General features: G+C 42.7%; 2 long non-coding RNA genes across 2 annotated transcripts; one reads left to right on the top strand and one right to left on the bottom strand.

Moving 5' to 3' along the window:
• The first annotated feature begins 118 nt into the window (after positions 1-118).
• Positions 119-3669, top strand: LOC125436426. The gene is made up of 2 exons (XR_007245054.1): positions 119-245; positions 2590-3669. It is a non-coding gene; the product is annotated as an uncharacterized LOC125436426 (long non-coding RNA).
• Positions 3452-5220, bottom strand: LOC125436425. Its single transcript, XR_007245053.1, has 3 exons — positions 5078-5220; positions 4478-4553; positions 3452-4344 (listed from the first exon to the last, which is right to left on the bottom strand). It is a non-coding gene; the product is annotated as an uncharacterized LOC125436425 (long non-coding RNA).
• Between the last annotated feature and the right edge of the window lie 12627 nt (positions 5221-17847).

The following is a 17847-nucleotide window of genomic DNA, read 5'->3' as shown; positions in this document are numbered from 1 at the left end:
GCCTGGGAGGGCAGCCGCTGCCTCTTGCTAGATTCACCTTCCGAACAGCCCCCGGTCGACCATTTTCTGCTGGAGGGCTTCTTCCAACCCCTCCCGTTGCCAGGGCTGGGCGCTTCGGATAGAGCTGCTGAAACGTCAAGATCAGACCGAGGAAGCTTTCGGCCGCGTTTACGACATGGCTGCAAGAAGACAGTTTTATTTAAACCATGCACACTGTCGCGCCTTCACATTTTAGTTACTCAGAGGTAACTATGCTTCATGGGGATTTATTCTTAGGTAGATGTGCTTGAAGTGCAGCTATAATCGGATGAGAACTGGGCTGGGCTACTATAATAAATACACTACTGATCATGTCGCATTGAATTCAAAGAAAATTAATTCTGAGTACATATGTTTGCACTGTTTAGCACATGAATATGCATCAAGCCGACGTTTAAACTGCCCCGATTATGGGTTCGAAAGGGTTTTTAAAAATTACATCAGTTACACGTCTTTTGCCAAATTATCGGGAGTATGGTTTTCTATCTGTTTTCCCCACCATCCTTCTCCAATTTTAAAGCATCATCTACAAATTTCAGTATGTCAGAATAATTACATAATGTGGAAACTACACAGTCATATTGTACAGGCATGCCAGATTTGAATCTATTTTTTATTTAGCAGGGTGTCTGTACCTTTAACAGGTGTGACAAGTAAAATTCAACAGATAAAGTTTTTCTCTAGCACACAGGTGATTACTGAGGAATGCCTTCATCTGCTGAATTTCTTTTTATCTCATAGCTGTTGTGGATGCAGGTGAAACAAGTAGAAATTGATTGGCTTGGAGTTGTTTTCTCTCCCAGCCAAGGCCAGTAATTGTTCTTGGCCAATTGCCTTGTGGTGACTCATCATCTTCGTTGCTTATTATAAAAGGCATTTGTCCATAGTAAAAGCCAAAGAGTATGTAATATATTTAAGGCTGACCAAATCACACAACACAATGTGGAAGTCTGGAGATCTCCAAGTGAGGCTGCATGTAAGCAAAAAAAATTAAAAAGGGAAGGTGATCTTATTATAAAGGTAAAGTTTCCCCTTCAGTTGTGTTTGACCCTGGGGTACCACTGCAAGCAGTGATTTCATAGGCAAGCCATTTTTGTGGGGTAGTTTGCCATTACCCCCTAGCTATGTGCTAGGTTCTCATTTACTGACCAAGCAACGGATGGCTGAGTTGACCATGAGCCAGCTGCCAGGATATCTGACCCACAGAGGGCTGAAGCTCCTGACCGTGTGAGTGGCAGAGCAAGCACTTAACCACTATGCCACGCGGCTCCTATCTTATTATAGTCTGGTGTAATTTCAGAGTTTTGAGGCTATCAAGTAACCTCTTAGTGTGAATAAACAAGCGTTAAATAAAGCAAGAGTTGGGATCTCCAGATAAATGCCCACTTCTATATCCAGATCCAAGACCTGTCTAGAATCAGCAAGATTGCTCTGTCATATACTTTGAACCATACCCTGGCATGCTAAGGAAAAATTGACCCTGGCCCCAGGGAAAAATTGCTGGACAGAGATGAGTTAGATACAGTCGCAGAGCTATCAAGGGGTGGGTGGGGGTGCGCCACGCACCGGGCGCATGGCTTTGGGTCACATGGGGGACGGAAAATTCCCCCCGACCCCTCCTCCTTCCCCCCTGTGGCCCTTCCCCCCCCCCCCGCAGCCTTCCCCCCACCCCCCGCAGCACTAGGAATTGTGAACCGGCAGTCAAGCCCCTGGCAAAACCAGTGTGATGTAGTGGGGTTAAGAGTAGGTGGACTCTAATCTGGAGAACCAAATTTGATTCCCCATTCCTCCACATAAGCAGCAGACTTTGAACCAGGTTTATTTCCCCACTCCTCCACGTGAAGCCTGCTGGGTGACTTTGGGCTAGTCACAGTTCTCTCATAACTCTCTCAGCTCCACCTACCTCACAGGATGTCTGCTGTGAGGAGAAGGAAAGAAGTGTGTAAGCTGCTTTGAGATTTCTTACGGTTAAGAAAAGTGGGATATAAATCCAAACTCTTCTTCATCTTCAGGAGGGAGGGGAGTTGGGAGAGAGGAGCCATCCAGCAGCTCAGTGTGAGGGATGGAGTCTTTCTGGGAATGGAGGATCTACCTGGGAGGAGTAGATCACTGCTCTCTTTCAGGGAGAGGCTGGGTACACTCAAAGAAAAAAGTTGAGCTGTTTGGAGCTTTAAAGGCAGGCTTCTGAGGAAAGGTCAAAGAGAACACAGCTGAGGGGGGAAAGAAAGACTGACTACAGAGCTGGAGCAGAGGAGCCTCACACATGGATTTATACTTTCTTAGCAGGATCTGGTATTAATCAAAGTTAAAGAAGATGAGCTTTGGTCAGTATTTGAAGACATTTTCTCTTGCTTTGTCTCACATAGTTTTAAACAATCCACTTGCCATGTTGACCTTGATGAATTGCAAAGTTATATTATTTGAAACTATTCAGTTCCTTTCATAGTCTAGTTCATCATCAAAGAACAAAAGAATGGCTAGCTTGAGAATGACATTTATTTCACAAAATAATATATAAAATACACACTAATAGGTTTCATCTTTCTCTAGATTGTAATTTCAGACCTTTATGATTGCAAGAGATGGGGGGAATAGCAAACAACAACAGGTCAGTTTTCAGACATGGTTTTTTCTTTGTATGTCCCCATGTTTGCTAGAAAAAACATGAATCTAGAATGAAGTGTTGACCTCAACATTGGGATCATACCTACCCCCCTAAAGTTTCTTTAGTGGCTCAACAGCAGGAATCATTGGAGAATGCCACCCTTGACCACCTATCCTTATATCTCGCTGCTTGTTCCCTTTCACCCCCAACATTGTGGTAACCACCTAATACCACTCTCTCACAAAAGCTAGAGCAACTAAAGCTTCGTCAGTTCCTTGGGCATCTTTAAATACCACGTTAAGCTATCCATTCCCAGAAAGGCTTTCCAAACTCTTGTGTCTTGAGAGATTTTGGGAAGTTCTGTTGGGTATGTGCAATATGCCATGATGTCTTCAAAGATTCCTTCAAGATGTGGAGGAGAGGAGCTCTGACTCCTGGGTAGAGGCCAGGGGAGGAGCAAGGGGAAACCACGCCCAGGGTGCACACCCTGCGCCCCTGTCACAGCGTCGCCCACCCTGGAACGTCCCCGGAGCGCCCCTCCATGCCCCCCCTTGCCAATGGCTTAAGCTTCACTTAACTTGATTCTTGGGGAGTGCTTCTATTTGTATTTAAAATGATTTCCATCAAAATCCCATTCTTGTCATGGAACTCTGCGTGTCAATGGTTTCATGGCTTCTAAGCAAAGAGCTTTTTGTTCATTTTGGCATCACATGTCAATAGATGGTGTATAATTGTCAGGCTGTTATCTGTGATTGAATGAAATAGGATGTCTTCAGTATGTCCAATGAAATCAAACAAAGGTAACATGGTAAAAAAATTTTTTTAATGAATTTGGTTGCCTCTCTTTTAGACTCTGCCAAAACAAGTTTGTTTTTCAATATGTTTCTCAGTAATTAAGGATTGTTTCCTCTAAGAATATTTCATCCAGCTGATTGTGATAATGTTTGATGAAATACCAAGTGTGTTTGAGTTTTAATTTTTGTAACTTCTTTAACTGGAAAGCAGTATAAAATATTTTAAATAAATTCCTGATGTGTATACTCCCTTTCTTGTAGTCATATTGCATCCAGTAATATTGCATGAAATGTTATCACTTCTACGCAATGACAAATGGATTATTTAAAAGCCAAGAAGGATATTAGGATAACAGAGAAATGTTTAACACCAAATATTTTATGAAGGTATTACACATGAGAAGATATATTTTGCTATGACTCTTATGATGAAAAATCAGGTAAATTCTTATGTTAGAACATGTAAGAAACATTTAACAATGTGTGTAAACATATCTAATAGAAAAGGATTTATTACAAATCCATCAACCTGTGTAGACTAGCTTTAAATTCCACTTGCCTTTTGAAAAGAAGCTGGAAAGGTTCCTGTGTAAATATGACAGGAGTGTTCTGTTGATCGTGAAACCTTGTTTTTCTCCTTCAGTGGAACTTGTCATCCAAGCTGGTTAGGTCATACCTCCAACTGTTCAGGCAGGGCGATGCAAATCTTTTGCAGCTCTTCTGGACTGCAGGAGGTTTCCTTCTCCAGTTTTGATAGCTCTGCGTTCAGTCAGGTCACTATTGCTATAACTCCACTGATAGTTTCAATCAAGGTTATCTAGTTTTTTGCCTTTTCAGTATTTACCTGTGAGAGAGATGCCTGAAGGCAACGGTTCTAAGATCACTTCTTCCTCTTCTTCTGTAATCCTGAAAAAAGATAAGACCATTAAAGAAAAATCACCTTGCTCACAAGTAAGTTGGGGAGAAATCTCTTCTCTGGGCTGCACTGGGTTATGCAGGCAGGACAAGTTCTAGCTCAGGAAGCATCCTTGAAACCTACAGTCACACAGTTCAGACTTCTGGGTGTGTCCTTCCTGCTGTCCTTCCAGTTGGGAGCATTCCTGGAGCGATCATCCCTACAAAGGAGAAGACAAGTGAGAGTCAGGGTTCCTAGGACAATGGCGAGTCCAGGATGTGGTCCTCTAGAAGCGTGAACACCCCCCCCCCCCCCCCCCGTGGTCTTCCATTTGGGTAGGAAAACTTCCTCCTGTGGGCCTAGCAAGATCAATGCATCCCTTCAAAACAGTGCCGCCACCATCTTGCCTGCCTAATTCTCCCACTCAACACAACAAACGCCTAATGTCTCTGTGGGTGATGTCTTGGACTCTTCCTCAGATCTTGTGGGGATAGCAAGCTGTGTAAGGCCTGAATGTTCCCTGGAAAGCAGCAAGCTGCAAATATGGCAGGATGCAACAAGATCACTTCCCCTCCCCCTCCTTGCGGGAAGAAAATGCCATGGCAGCAAGCACCCATTTGCAGACAGAGCCTTTGCAGCCCAAAAGGCCCCACCACTCAGCTTCCCTGAACTAAGAAACAGGGAAGATTTGGAGTCTTTTCACAGCCTCCGAAACACAAAAAGGCACTGAGAAAAACCAAACACCTGGAACCTAACTGAGTTTGAGATGGAGGCAGATGACAGCTTCTCCATTTGCTTATAGGCCATCCCTTCGGAAAGAGGGGAGGGAGATTGGTCAGGAGATGAAGATGAATCCCAGCATCAATCTGATAGATTACTTTCTAGAGCACTTCTAATGCCTGCTAAGAAAAGTAACAACATCCATTAAATATCAAATTGAGGTGTCTGACATCTCCAATAAAGACTCTCACTCAAGCTAGATGACAGGGCATTTAAACAACTGGTAAAGCCTCTCTCAGGCTGCCCCTGTCCTGACTGTTTTGAAAAAGCAATCAAAGGGGAATGGCTGTCACCTGGCACCAGCTCCACGCTGAGCAGGATGGCCAAGAAGTTTTACTCTCTGAGGAAGTGATGGAGGACTTAAAAGTGCCCCTCATTGATGCACCGGTGGTTGCCCTTCACACAATAGCAATCTTATCCAAGGATGGAGAAAATATTCTAAAGGACTCACTGGACAGGAAAAATGGGGTAGCCTTGAAGAAAACTTATGAGGCTTCTTCCCTGGCCATTCTATCTACTTTTGCCAGGTGTCTGTAGTTTGGAAAGATGATCTTATTCAAGACCCAGAGGTTGAACCAGCAGCGCTCAGAAGATTATTGCTAAAAATTCAGTGGGCATCACAATGTATTGCTGACATATCCCTGGATGCCATGCAATTTTGCGCTAGATCCCAGGCAGCTATGTGGTGGTGTATAGTCATCTCTGGTTGAAGAATGGGAAGGGTCTCCTGGGAAATGTAGTTCCTACCAGGCCATTTGCAGACTGGAAGGGAACACAGGCAGGCCTCTTCTCAAGCCTGCTCGGTTGATAAAGTAAGTGTGGGGGAATTTTCTGCACCTCACGTGACCCAAAGCCATGCGCCCGGTGCGTGGTGCATCCCCCCCGCTCCCTGGTAGCCCTGCCACTGACTCACGTATAAGTCAATGAGGGCATTTTTCAGCCTGAAAAAGGGCTGAAAAACTCAAATTATACACGAGTATATATGGTAATTAACTGGTATATATGGTAATTAACTGGAATCTAATAACCTTAAAGATGAACAAAATTTCATTCCAGCACAAACTTTCCTGGAGTAGAGTGTTGGAAGTATGCTCTAGTCAATGAATACATATGCATGTTTAAAATTCCGCGGAGCTAAAGTTCATGTTTGGTTCAACAGAAAGCTGCTTCTGCATAGAAGATTTAATTTACTCCAGCTCTCAAAACAGGAACAACATCATCTCCAATCTGTGCTCATTCAAAGGGTTCCCATCATTTGCTCCAAAGTTTTCATAATCTACTTTCTTCTAATTGAAAATGTTTTTAAAGGCAGTACTAGTTGCTCCTTAACAAAGAACTTCTGTTGTATTCACAATTAAGATGATCTTATTCTCTCCCCATTATGTACTGAAGAATTGTCCAATAATGCATGTTGCTTTGTTGTGAGATATTGCCATGGGATGGGTGCTTTGATAAAGGGTAACATGACTTTAAAAAAAAGTATCTGCCCACTGGAATTAACGTGGTTTACTTTTGCAAAATGTAACAAGTATTTAAATCCTGTGCCAGTTGTCTAGGGCTTAGATCCTGGGTCCCATTAGTCCTCTTGCTTCTAGCTTCCCTTTTTCTCCTCTCTCATGTTTCCTTCCTGTTGCTCCTTTTTGCTTAATCTGATGAAAACTGAAGAATTCAGGACAACAGATCTCAGACATAGAGTATAATTTCATTGTTTAAGTGTCTTCTCTTCCAGATAATTTTGTACCACTTAAACACTTTTCTGAATTTTTAATTCACTTTTCTGAATTACAAGCTTTTGTGTTTGCCTTCTTGTAGAGGCAGAACTACCAGGGGATGGGGGGTACACCTGGAGTGCGGCTGGCGGGGGGGCGGAAATCACCCCGGACCCCCCGCGGCGCCCCCCTCCCACTTACCTTAGTGAAACAGTGCAGGCTGAAAACGGCCTGGTGGAAACTACACTTCCCAGGGAACCTTGCGAGCCCCAGGGTATCATTGGAAGTGTTGTTCCCACCAGGCTGTTTTCAGCTTGAAGGGAACAGGCCGCTTTTCCAGGCTAAACTAAGGTAAGGGGGGCAGGGTGCAGGGCGCCGTGGTGTGGCGTGGGCGTGGGCGGAAAACACAGAGTGTGCACCGGGCGCACTCTGGCTCAGCTACTCCTCTGCCTTCTTGTAAAAGATAATGCAACGTTTCGCTTAACCATTTGTAAAGAAATGGTAGCAGAGATGGGAGAACCCAACTGTAGAGAAGGAATTACTTGCCACTGCGTGGATTCTGATTTGGCTAACACAAAGCACTCAAAGCCAAGATTTTTTTTTAAATCTTTAATTTTATTGAGAAGTAAACATTTCTTGATGATCAAAACAGCTTTAGCTAATATAACTTATATTCATCTGATAAAAAACCAATACTGTCCAAATCACCGTTAACCCCACTTAAAATGGCATAGCCAATAATCATGGATTTTAACTTTATAAAGTACCGTTGCATACCTTTAGTTCCTAGAAGGAGTTAAAAGCTAAAATAGGCAAATAAACTAAGGTGACCAGATGGTCACCTTTGTGACTCAGGATGGGAAAGCGGCCACGCACGCACAGCCACAGAAGCGCACAGGCTTCTGGGGCTTGCTGTTTGACAGGGCGGCAAATGGCAAGCCCCAGAAGCCTGTGCGCTCCTGCGGCCGCGTGCACGGGCTTCTGGGGCTTGCCGTTTGCCGCCCCTGTACTTGACAGAAGCTGACCAGCGGCAAGCCCCAGAGAGGCCATGCGCTCGCTTGCGGAAGCTGAACAGGGAGGCTGCCGCAGACCTGCTCCTGCCCTCCCAAGGCAGTGCAGCATCCCTCCCAAAAGAATTGGGACAATTTACTTAGCAGAGACTCACGGCGGAGACTGGCGGAGACAAATTGTCCAAAGGTGTGATGGTCCCGCCAAAAGCGGGACAGCTGGTCAGCCTAAAATAAAATAAAGCCCAAATTTGTTACATTACAAATACCACATAGTAACTCTTCATCAGGTAGTTACAGTTTATCAGTTTCTAGTTCCAAGTTCTAGCAGAATATTAAACCATCTCCACTGACATAACTACACGCATACATTGAAAAAATTTCTAGCCAACCTCCTCTGTATGAGACTTCAGTTAAACTGCCTAACTGTTGCAGACAGAATGTTCACTCCTGAAAATTTTTCCCAGCATGCGATCTCTTCACACCAACAGAAGCAATGATTGCTGCTGTCAGGATCTGTTGACCCCTGAAATAACCAGACTCCAGGATTCAGAAATTATGATACTACAAACAGCAGACAAGCAAGCTTTACTGGAACTAAGTTCCACTACTGCATTTCTTGGTTGATATCTCTTTCCCAAACATCTCACCAAACCCCACCCTCAGGTTCCCAACCGGGTGAAATCACTAGAAGTATTCTCATCATTGCAGAGTCTTTAAGGCCAAACCAGAGATATAGTCAGGTGCTGGCTGGCTCAAAGGATAAGAAAGTTACTGAACGCCCAAAGCAAGACCCAGCAAAAATAAACAGCAAAACAAGACAGGGGTTCCCATGTTTCCACCTGTTCCCAGCCTATTTCATAGTCTCATGGCAAGAAGTAGAGAAGAGCTAAAATTGTAATAGCTGCAAGTACTTGTGTAATTCTATTAAAACTGACAGGTACTCTTGAGAAAAAAAGTTTTTTAGAATGGTACAATACTAAACAATCACAAAAGCTATACTCATAAATAATTACTATATGGCTGAACTCAATAGAGAATTTAGATAGTAACATCTGTGATTTTTAGAAATTAACGGACTGATTTATTGAGACAATTGTTGTCACAATATGCCTCAGGTGACAAAACATGTGTTCTTCAGGCATTAGCAGCCCTAAATGAAATGTTTTATGTAACTAAAGACTTACATATCATTTTTCTGTCTTACATGAAATAGGTGAATCTCCCCCAGCTTTGCACAATATTCAAAAGCTTGCAAAGAGGAAGCAGGTGTTCCTCAGTTGGTCCTGTGTTGCCACTTCCTCATTATGTGTGAAGACACCATAATCGCAGGCATTTATTTTTACCTTGTGAAATCTGAAGCAAACATACTCCATCTTTGTGAGCAGAAGATTTGTGTTAATTTACTTTTCTTGATGGTCTTGTGTTTTTAAATTCTTAGTTTTAATGCTGAATTTTGTAAATTTGAAAAATTATTTTAAAATAATTTTTAATCATTAAATCATTTTCTCAGTGTGTTGCCTTCAGCTTGATTTATCATTGGAAAGGTGGCTAATAAATGGTAGATGGGTTGCTGCCACACTGGGTCTTTGATTCAGTTTTACTGCTATGGAAACTGGTCCCCCCCCCCCCCTTCTTAATTCCACACGCTATCCTGGTGCTCTAGTACACCTTTGGGCTTTTCCCTAGATTTCCTGTGATCTTTTATAAACTTGCTTTACTACTTTTGGGAGAGATTGCAGCAAAGTCATGGGAACTGATTTAAGAGCTGGTGTGCACACTAGAAAGACTTTAGAGTAAGTTACCGTAATTCAGCATAAACGTTCCTGGGATTGAGCTGAATCTAATTTTGTCACAGATGTTTCGCCATCTGAAAGCTGTGCATTGACACCTAGCTGCTCCAAATTGATTCTATCATCTCACCCACTGAAACATACAAGATGTCGCTTTCAACATATCCTGAAAATAGTGGATAAGTGCTTCCCAAACCACTATTCAGTTGGGATCACAAACTTATTCTGTAACTTCCTATGATTTTTTTGATGAGGTATATATATATTTTATACAATTGATGCCGTATCACTAATATGGGTTTCGGGTTGGTCGAAACAGAACTTGGCAACTGATACATATCATCAAAGTTAAAATCTATGAAATATTAGTGATGCTATAGCTGCTCGTGTCTGCGTAAAAACTAAATGGCCATCATGCTTACTGGCTGGAATTCAAAGCCTCTAAGTCTGGGGCACATTTGGTGCCCTTACTAAAGTCATTGCCACTCAGCAAAAAAAAAAAATATATATATCCTATTCTTCAGCTGGTGAATATAATATGCTCTGCATTTATCAAGCATTTATAAATAATTAATATCAGAGATTCACATGTGCTGCTGTGCTGAAATGTAGTAGAGATAAACCGCTATTCTGAACAGGTATACTCAGAAATAAGTTCCATTAGTTCAGTGGGACTTACTTCCTATGAAGCATTTTTAGAATTAAAGCCACAGGCTACCTAGGTCCAATGAACTGTTTTGCACAGCTAGACTGCATTTGCTGAATAAATGGTCCTTATTGGTCACATTTTTCCAGAAAGCAGTATGCCTCCCTATTGTATAGTTGATGTGATATTATATATATTTTCTCCCAGTTCAATTCTGATAATTATGACTAATGAATATAATTCTGATTATGACCTTTTCACTATTTTCTCCTGACAGATTCAGCGCTGGAAAACATATTTATTAATACTACAAATCTGTTAATGTGATGAGTTTCTCACATTGATGAGACATTTTTGCCTATCCCATAAGAACAACGTAAAAACCCTTTACTTTGAGCATGCTTACATGTTATTGGTACTCCCAGCAACAAAATCTTTGTTCCACATGACCTGAAATTAACCTTGAACTTTTTAAAGGTTCCTAAAAGAACTGCAGGAACCAGTAGGAAAACAGTCAAGAAAGTGATATCCTATTTTAATTGAGCATAATGGCTAAAAAAGCCCCTTGCTTCCTATTGCACAGCCATGAATTCAAAGGTTACCACAGTGTATACAAAGATTTGGGGGGGGGGGGTGTATATTTTCCATATGAAATTATGGTGTTCATTACCAAACATGGCTTTGAAAGTAAACTACACTTGTTTTTAAAAGAAAATTTGTCAAAAATCATCAGTCACAAGAGATAACATGGGACCTGAACAAATTGAATCTAAATCCTGAAAAGACAGAGGTAATACTGTTTGGGAAGGTGGAGGTCTTGCAGGATATTTATTCTCCCCACTTTTGATGGAGTTCAACTGACCCTTGCTGACTGTGCTGCAGGCAGGCAGGAGCTAGAGGGTGGTCAGACAGGCCAGAGTCAAGGTGGACAGCACCTGATGGATAGTCAACCCAGTCCCAAGTCAGGGCAGACAGCAAGCAAAGGTGAGGTCAAGGCAGTCCAAGGTTAGGACAGGCAGCAGGCAAAGGCATGGTCAAGGCAGTCCAAAGTCAAGGTGGTCTGGAAGTCAGGCTGCGAGCTGAAGGCCAGAGGGAGATCAGGCACATGGAGCTTAGTAGGAAGTCCACTCGCTGCACCCTGGCAGAGCCAAGCCCAAGGCAGGATTTATAGAGAAAGTTCTGGCAATTGAGGCTGGGATCCTACAAGAGCTCAGTCATCCTCAGATGCATCCATCTGGCAGTCCCCGTATCCAGGATCAAATCATGAGAGATATTTTATTATGAACCAACTTGGTGTTCAATAGTAGCACAACCAGAGCAGTAGGCCAGCTAGCAGACATTCCCAAATACTGCTGGGTGGGAGGCAGATCAGAAGGGGTTTATAGGTTTAACACATCTAATAGTGCTTCTTTTAATCAATCTCCTCTGCCTCCCACCATACCTCCCCCTGCCCACCGCCACAGTAATGGTGACCCCCTGTGCCTGTCCTCTTCCCCTACCCTGTCTAGGTACATTATCCCCACCCCTCTAAAAGAGCTCTAAATAAATAAATAAATAAACTCTAAATAAATCACTCCAAAACCTGAACATTATTTTAAAAAACTAAGAACTGTCAAACAGAACCTATCCAGTCCCACCTCTCCCAAGACTGGAGTGTTTTGGCCCCTATGACTCCCTCCAGTCAACATTCTACCGGTAGCTGTAGCATTCTACACAAATTGAAGTTGCTGTTCAAGGCAGCCTCACATAGACAGCACTGCAGTCTAATCTAGATGTAACCAAGGCATGCACCACAGTGGTCAAACCTTTCCTGCTCAGGAAAGGCTGTAACTGACTAATCAGCTGGTAAAAGGCACTCCTTAATCATGGCATCAAAACATTGGAAGTCTCCCCTAGGGAGACAGATTGCCCTCATTTTTGCCATCTTCCAGCAGTTGGTACAGACTTTTTTTGTTTTGTTCACATTCCCTCAATGATCCCTCTTTTCTGGGCAATATTTTAATTATTAGTTTTATGTTTTTGTAAGTGTACTTCAGCTTTACTCTTACTTGAATAATCCAGGCTAGGCTGATCTCATCAGAACTCAGAAGCTAAGCAGAGTCAGCCCTGGCACGTATTTGGATGGGAAACATCCAAGGAGTACCAGAGTCATGATACAGAGGCAGGCAATGGCAAACCACCTCTAAATGTCTCTTGCCTTGAAAGCCCTACAGGGCTGTCATATCAGCTGTGACTAGATGACCAAAAAAAGGCCATGGTTTCACTGTTTGAATGATGTGTTTTTGTTATTTTTTAGTGGTTTTTTAAGATGTGAGAAACTGACATTTGATGTTGTACTTTGCTTCATATGGCACCTTTTTGCATGCCTTTTTGCTACAGGAAGTTCCACTTTCGCTTAAGACTTCCTCAGCAGCGGCTTCTTCCTTCAATCTATAATGACTACTGGGAGAGAGCTTATGCCTCTTTTGTCTCCTAAGCTGTTTAGGGGTCAATTCCTCTTTCCCCATGTCTGAATGGGGCGATCTGGATGACTCCAGGGACTCGCTTCCCATTGATTGCCCCCCCCCCCATACAGGATTGGAAATGGGGTTGCGGGCAGCACCCTATTGGGTACTCCTGGGTTCTGCGCCTGTCCTCCCCAGAGTGAAGACTGGGAGTAAAAAATAGGCCTGAATTGGTCCCAAGACTCCCCTTAGGAATTGTGTCACAATCAGAGTTTGTAATGGAATCATCCACAATGCTCCCCATGTCGTTGTTTATTTTGCTACCTCTTTGTTGTTATCTGACTCCTGACTCTGGTGGAGTTGCGAGATACCCTTGGGGCTCCAAATGAGGCATTGTTTGAACAACAGGCTCCTCTGAAGCTCCAGGCCCTGCCAGATCTAATGGGCCTTTTGGTGGTCTTGCACCCAAAGCTGAGGAGCTCGGTCATGGGGACTTTTTTGTCCGTCCCTGAGCATTTGGCATTTTGGAAGATTCTAAGATTTGGCATTTTATTCGGTTTCCATTTCACTTTGTTTTTTGCTGTTGTGCGAGCTTGCCAAGCACCTGACTGCAGCAGTAGGGCTATTGAAACTGAAAGGGACAGTCCTATAGTGTTCAGGAGAGCTTGAAAATTTTTACATAGCCCCGTCTGTAGTATAGCAGGTGTGACCCATCCACCCATCTGCAGCAGAACATTTATGTACAGCTATTGAGAGAGGTGAGTCAGATATTTGGGCTGAGCTGCCACCAATATGCAGATGATTTTCAGCTCTATCTCACGCTACCAGTAGATCCCAGAGAGGCTGTGGAAACTGTGAATAGGAGCCTGGAGAAAGATCTGGAATGGATGAAGGCAACCAAACTGAAACTCAATCCTGACAAAATTAAGGCACTGTGGGCTGGGGCGGGGGGACTCTGACCCAGGAAGTGGGTTATCTTCTCTTCTGGATGAGGGTTGTACTCTTCTTGGAGGAGCAGGTTCATTGTTTGGGGTGTTCCTGGACTTGGACTTTCTCCTGCATAAACAGGTGGCAAGAATGGCTAGGATAACTTTTGGCAGCTTCAGCTGCTGAGCCAACTGTGGTCCTTCCTGGTCAGAAAAGATCTTGCCACTGTGGCACATGCCCTGGTAACATCTAGATAAGGTTACCACTATGGACTCTAAATGGGGCTGCCGTTTAACACTGGCCAGAAGTTACAGTTGACTGCTATATTTACAGGCTGATTAATTACAAAATCCTTATATTTTATTATATCTTTTATATTTTATTGCAAAACACATTATACAGTAGAATTAAATTATTTTCAGAAGAATGTCAGGCCTTTGCAGACAAACTAACAATATCTAACAGCCAGACCTAGACTGACTTTCTCTCTACTTTTCCCTTTAGGAACCCAGATCGTCCTCCTTTGAGGTGTTTTTGGCTATACCCCTACATCCAGAAATTTAGAACCCCTCTCACTGACTCTCAGATAGCTTCAGGAACTGCAGAATTTCCATCAGCATCAGCTCAGCATGGCCAATTGGCCATGCTGGTAGGGGCTGATGGGAATTGTAGTTCCTGAACATCTGGAGAGCCGCAGGTTCCCTACCCCTGCCCTACATTGTAAATGTACAGCGATAAGCAGACCAGCCCCTCACTGTTTACCATCTGAAAATTGCCTAACACTAATAGTTTAAATTGCCAAGCACTGCATTATTTTTTAAAAGCTGAAATTAATATGAACTGTGCAAAACAACATTACACTCCTTTCCATGAAGCTTGCACAAGGACGTCTTTACTGACTGTGCCACAGGTCCCTTAACTACATCAGCACCAGGAACATAAAGTCAACATGTTTGCTCAATCACCCAGATGCAGTAAAGTTATTTTTTAAACTAGTTTTACAAGTTAATTAGGCATCACTGCCACAGAAGCCTTTCTTTTTTGTTTCTTCAACATAACCTGTAGCCAGACAGCCAGAGGAAAAAGTATTTAAATCAGTAATGAAATCCAAATGGCTGTATTGTTTAAGTGAAAGGTACCCTGATTCTCCTCATTCCTCTGAAACAATCATAATTACTTGCAAATGTTGACAGACAGACAGATCTGAAATGGAATGTTCCTGTGAACTCTGAACACATTTTGCTTTCTTCCCTGGAAAAGATTAATGCCAGGTAATGGACAGACCAACCACATAAAACCATTTCAGAATAATAATATTTAATGCCTTGGTGCACATAAGGGATCTCTTTTGAAATTCTTGACGTTCTGACCTTCTCAGAACTTCAGGAAATAGTTCTGTGCATAAGGAACTTTCATCTCTATACAACATTGTACAAACTTTAAATGAAAAACAGCTATGCATGGGACAAGACAATGCTCTTTGCTTTTAAAAAATATTCTGATCTTGGCTTCCCAGATTTCTGTACCCTTTGTACAAATGTGTGGAATTTTATTTTGAAATGTAAATAATTAATTTTGATCATAATTTTAAAGCATTATGGGGGCAAATATGCAACTAAATTTAAAATATTTGCCCTGATTCAGACACTGCTGCATGCTTGGCTTTTAGCCCTAATAGGGAAAATCTTTTGCTTGGTAGTGTGTATATGTGTTACAGGGCCACCTGAGTGCTAGGCGTGCAGTGAATCTTAAGCATGTATACTCAAAGCAAATCCTACCGAGGTCAACCGTACTTGTTCCCTGGTAAGCCACAAGGCTCTGGCGGCTGGGGACAGAGAGGGCTTCCAGGTAGTGTGGGGAGGCAGCTAAAAGCAAAAAACAAAAACCCTGGCTGCCTGAAAGCCCTCTGTGGGGCTAAATGGAGTTATGCCACACTTTTGGGTTGTGTAAGTCCAAGGCTTTTGCCGCTGAAATCCCAGCCCTAAAGCCCAGGGGAAATGCCCCCCCCCCCCCAGGTGGCATCTAATCAGACACCACTGTTCCTGTGCTGCAGCGCCCACTTCATGAACCTGAGGGGTACTGGCTGCTGGTGCATTTGCCTTCTCTGCCAGTAGGGGTGCCCCTTACATCAGCAAAGGTGGGAAACACACCAGCACAGCCCTGCACCACTTCCATCGGCCTGTTCAATGCCCCCCCCCCCCCCCAAAATAAGATTGAGCCATCAAGATTGCAGCCTGAATTTCTGATCCTCATTCCTTTAACTTGTGCAATTCCAGGAATTTCTGAACATTGTGAAATTATTTGTGTGTTCAAGCCTCTGCTACTCAATAGGACTGAAAAATAAGTTTGCTGTTCTCAAGTATATTTGTTTTAATAAATCCTATACATAGATACACATTTCACATCCACTCTACTACCTGCACAAATGATAAAAGTACCCATGTTGGTGTGTAGTATGCACTTTATTTTGAGTTTTGTAGACATCAGTCTATTTCAGATACATTAAGCACACAACACTAACTTTTAAATGGGCAAACGTTTCCCCTAACCCAGTGGTGGCGAACCTATGGCACGGGTGCCAGAGGTGGCACTCAGAGCCCTCTCTGTGGGCACGCACAAACAGAGTGCCCCCCCCCAACACACACATCTAGGCTGGGCTCGATTATTAGCATTAAACTTAAGACCTAGTTTTAGGGAAGCAGGGTAGGTAACCCTGTTAAACACTGTTAAACCCCACTGATTTTCATGCGAAGAACTAAAGCGCGATCCTTTACCTGGGAGAAAGCTTGGTTGCTGACAATGGGGCTTGCTTCTGAGTAAACCCTCCCAGGGTCGTGATTCACCCGTTGGAAGAGTTGCACGGTTGCTTCAAAGCAAAGCCACTGACTGCCCCACTGACTGCCACTAAGCTTACTCCTGAGTAACGCACGCCTCGGAGCCAACCGTTTTTTCTAAACTAAAACCTCAGTATTCAGGTTAAATTGCCATGTTGGCACTTTGCGATAAATAACTGGGTCTTGGGTTGCAATTTGGGCACTCGGTCTCGAAAAGGTTCGCCATCACTGCCCTAACCCTTTCCGTCTATACATGAATTAAAAATAAAGGCGTTTAAAATCCTGATTTGTTTAAAATAATTATTTTAAAAACTTTTCGGTGATGACCATGCACTGCTGTCATATTTTGAAAATGTTGGGCACAACCTAGCTTAGTTAAAATAAATAGGAAATATGCATTTGTGTAACAGCAGCACCATTTTTGCTACCAAATATTTATATAATTCCAAGATGGGGTTAGATATGGTTAGGTCCCCAGTATCCCAACAGCTGAGAATTGTAAAGCAGTGCCTAATGATTCATGGGGTAGAACATATCATGTTGAACAGCGATAAATGGTAGTACTTCCAAACACCACTATCATTTGTTTCTTCTGTGAATGTGCTCAGTCATGTGATTTTGAAGACACTGATCAGTCACCACAGAAACAAATAATATGGATGCTATGTGCTGAATGTAAAATGTAGCTGAGCTATTAATGATTTGCACCTCCAACTTATGTCAGCAACTATCACAGAGAGGCATGATTAGAGGTTTTAAAAGAAGCTATAAAGTGTATGGCCTAGTTGATGGCCCTGAGATTTCAACATGCCACCCTATCCAGAAGCTCTGATAATGAGGCCCGAAACTTGAGTCTCAGGGCCAAAGCCAGAGACTCACCAATTCTAGTTGCTGTACACTACGCAAAAATTACACTTCCTGTCCCAGAACTCTAGAATGTACCACAGATTCAGCATAAAAAAAGAAAACTAAAGTACCAGAAAAAGAAAACTATGTTAGTACCAAAAGAGAAAACTAAAGTACCAGAAAAAATACAGTACCAGAAAAAGAAGAGGTTAACCAGTAGTAGAATGCACAGAAAGTATTAGAATAGCAATTGGGAGGAGGGTGGTTGTAGGGAAGTTGAAAAATGAAGGCTAGAATGTTTTAAAAAATGAAACCTTGAAGTTCCTGGCTTTGCCCAAAGCAAGAAAAATTTAGGAACAAACTAGATTCTGCTGCTATTTTTTGACAGTGAGAAATGCTGATTTTTGGGGAAATATAAAAATGTTAACAATTGTCTTTCCTAACACGTATGTTCTCTGAGAGCTTGGAATATTGTACTAAGCCCTTTCTGGAGAACTGAAGCAAAAGCTTGAATGATTTGGTTCCCTT

This window comes from Sphaerodactylus townsendi, linkage group LG07 (genome assembly GCF_021028975.2).
Source record: "Sphaerodactylus townsendi isolate TG3544 linkage group LG07, MPM_Stown_v2.3, whole genome shotgun sequence".
NCBI classification, from domain to species: Eukaryota; Metazoa; Chordata; class Lepidosauria; order Squamata; family Sphaerodactylidae; genus Sphaerodactylus; species Sphaerodactylus townsendi.
The sequence above is the reverse complement of the archived record's forward strand: the minus strand, read 5'-3'. Positions and strand labels throughout refer to the sequence as shown.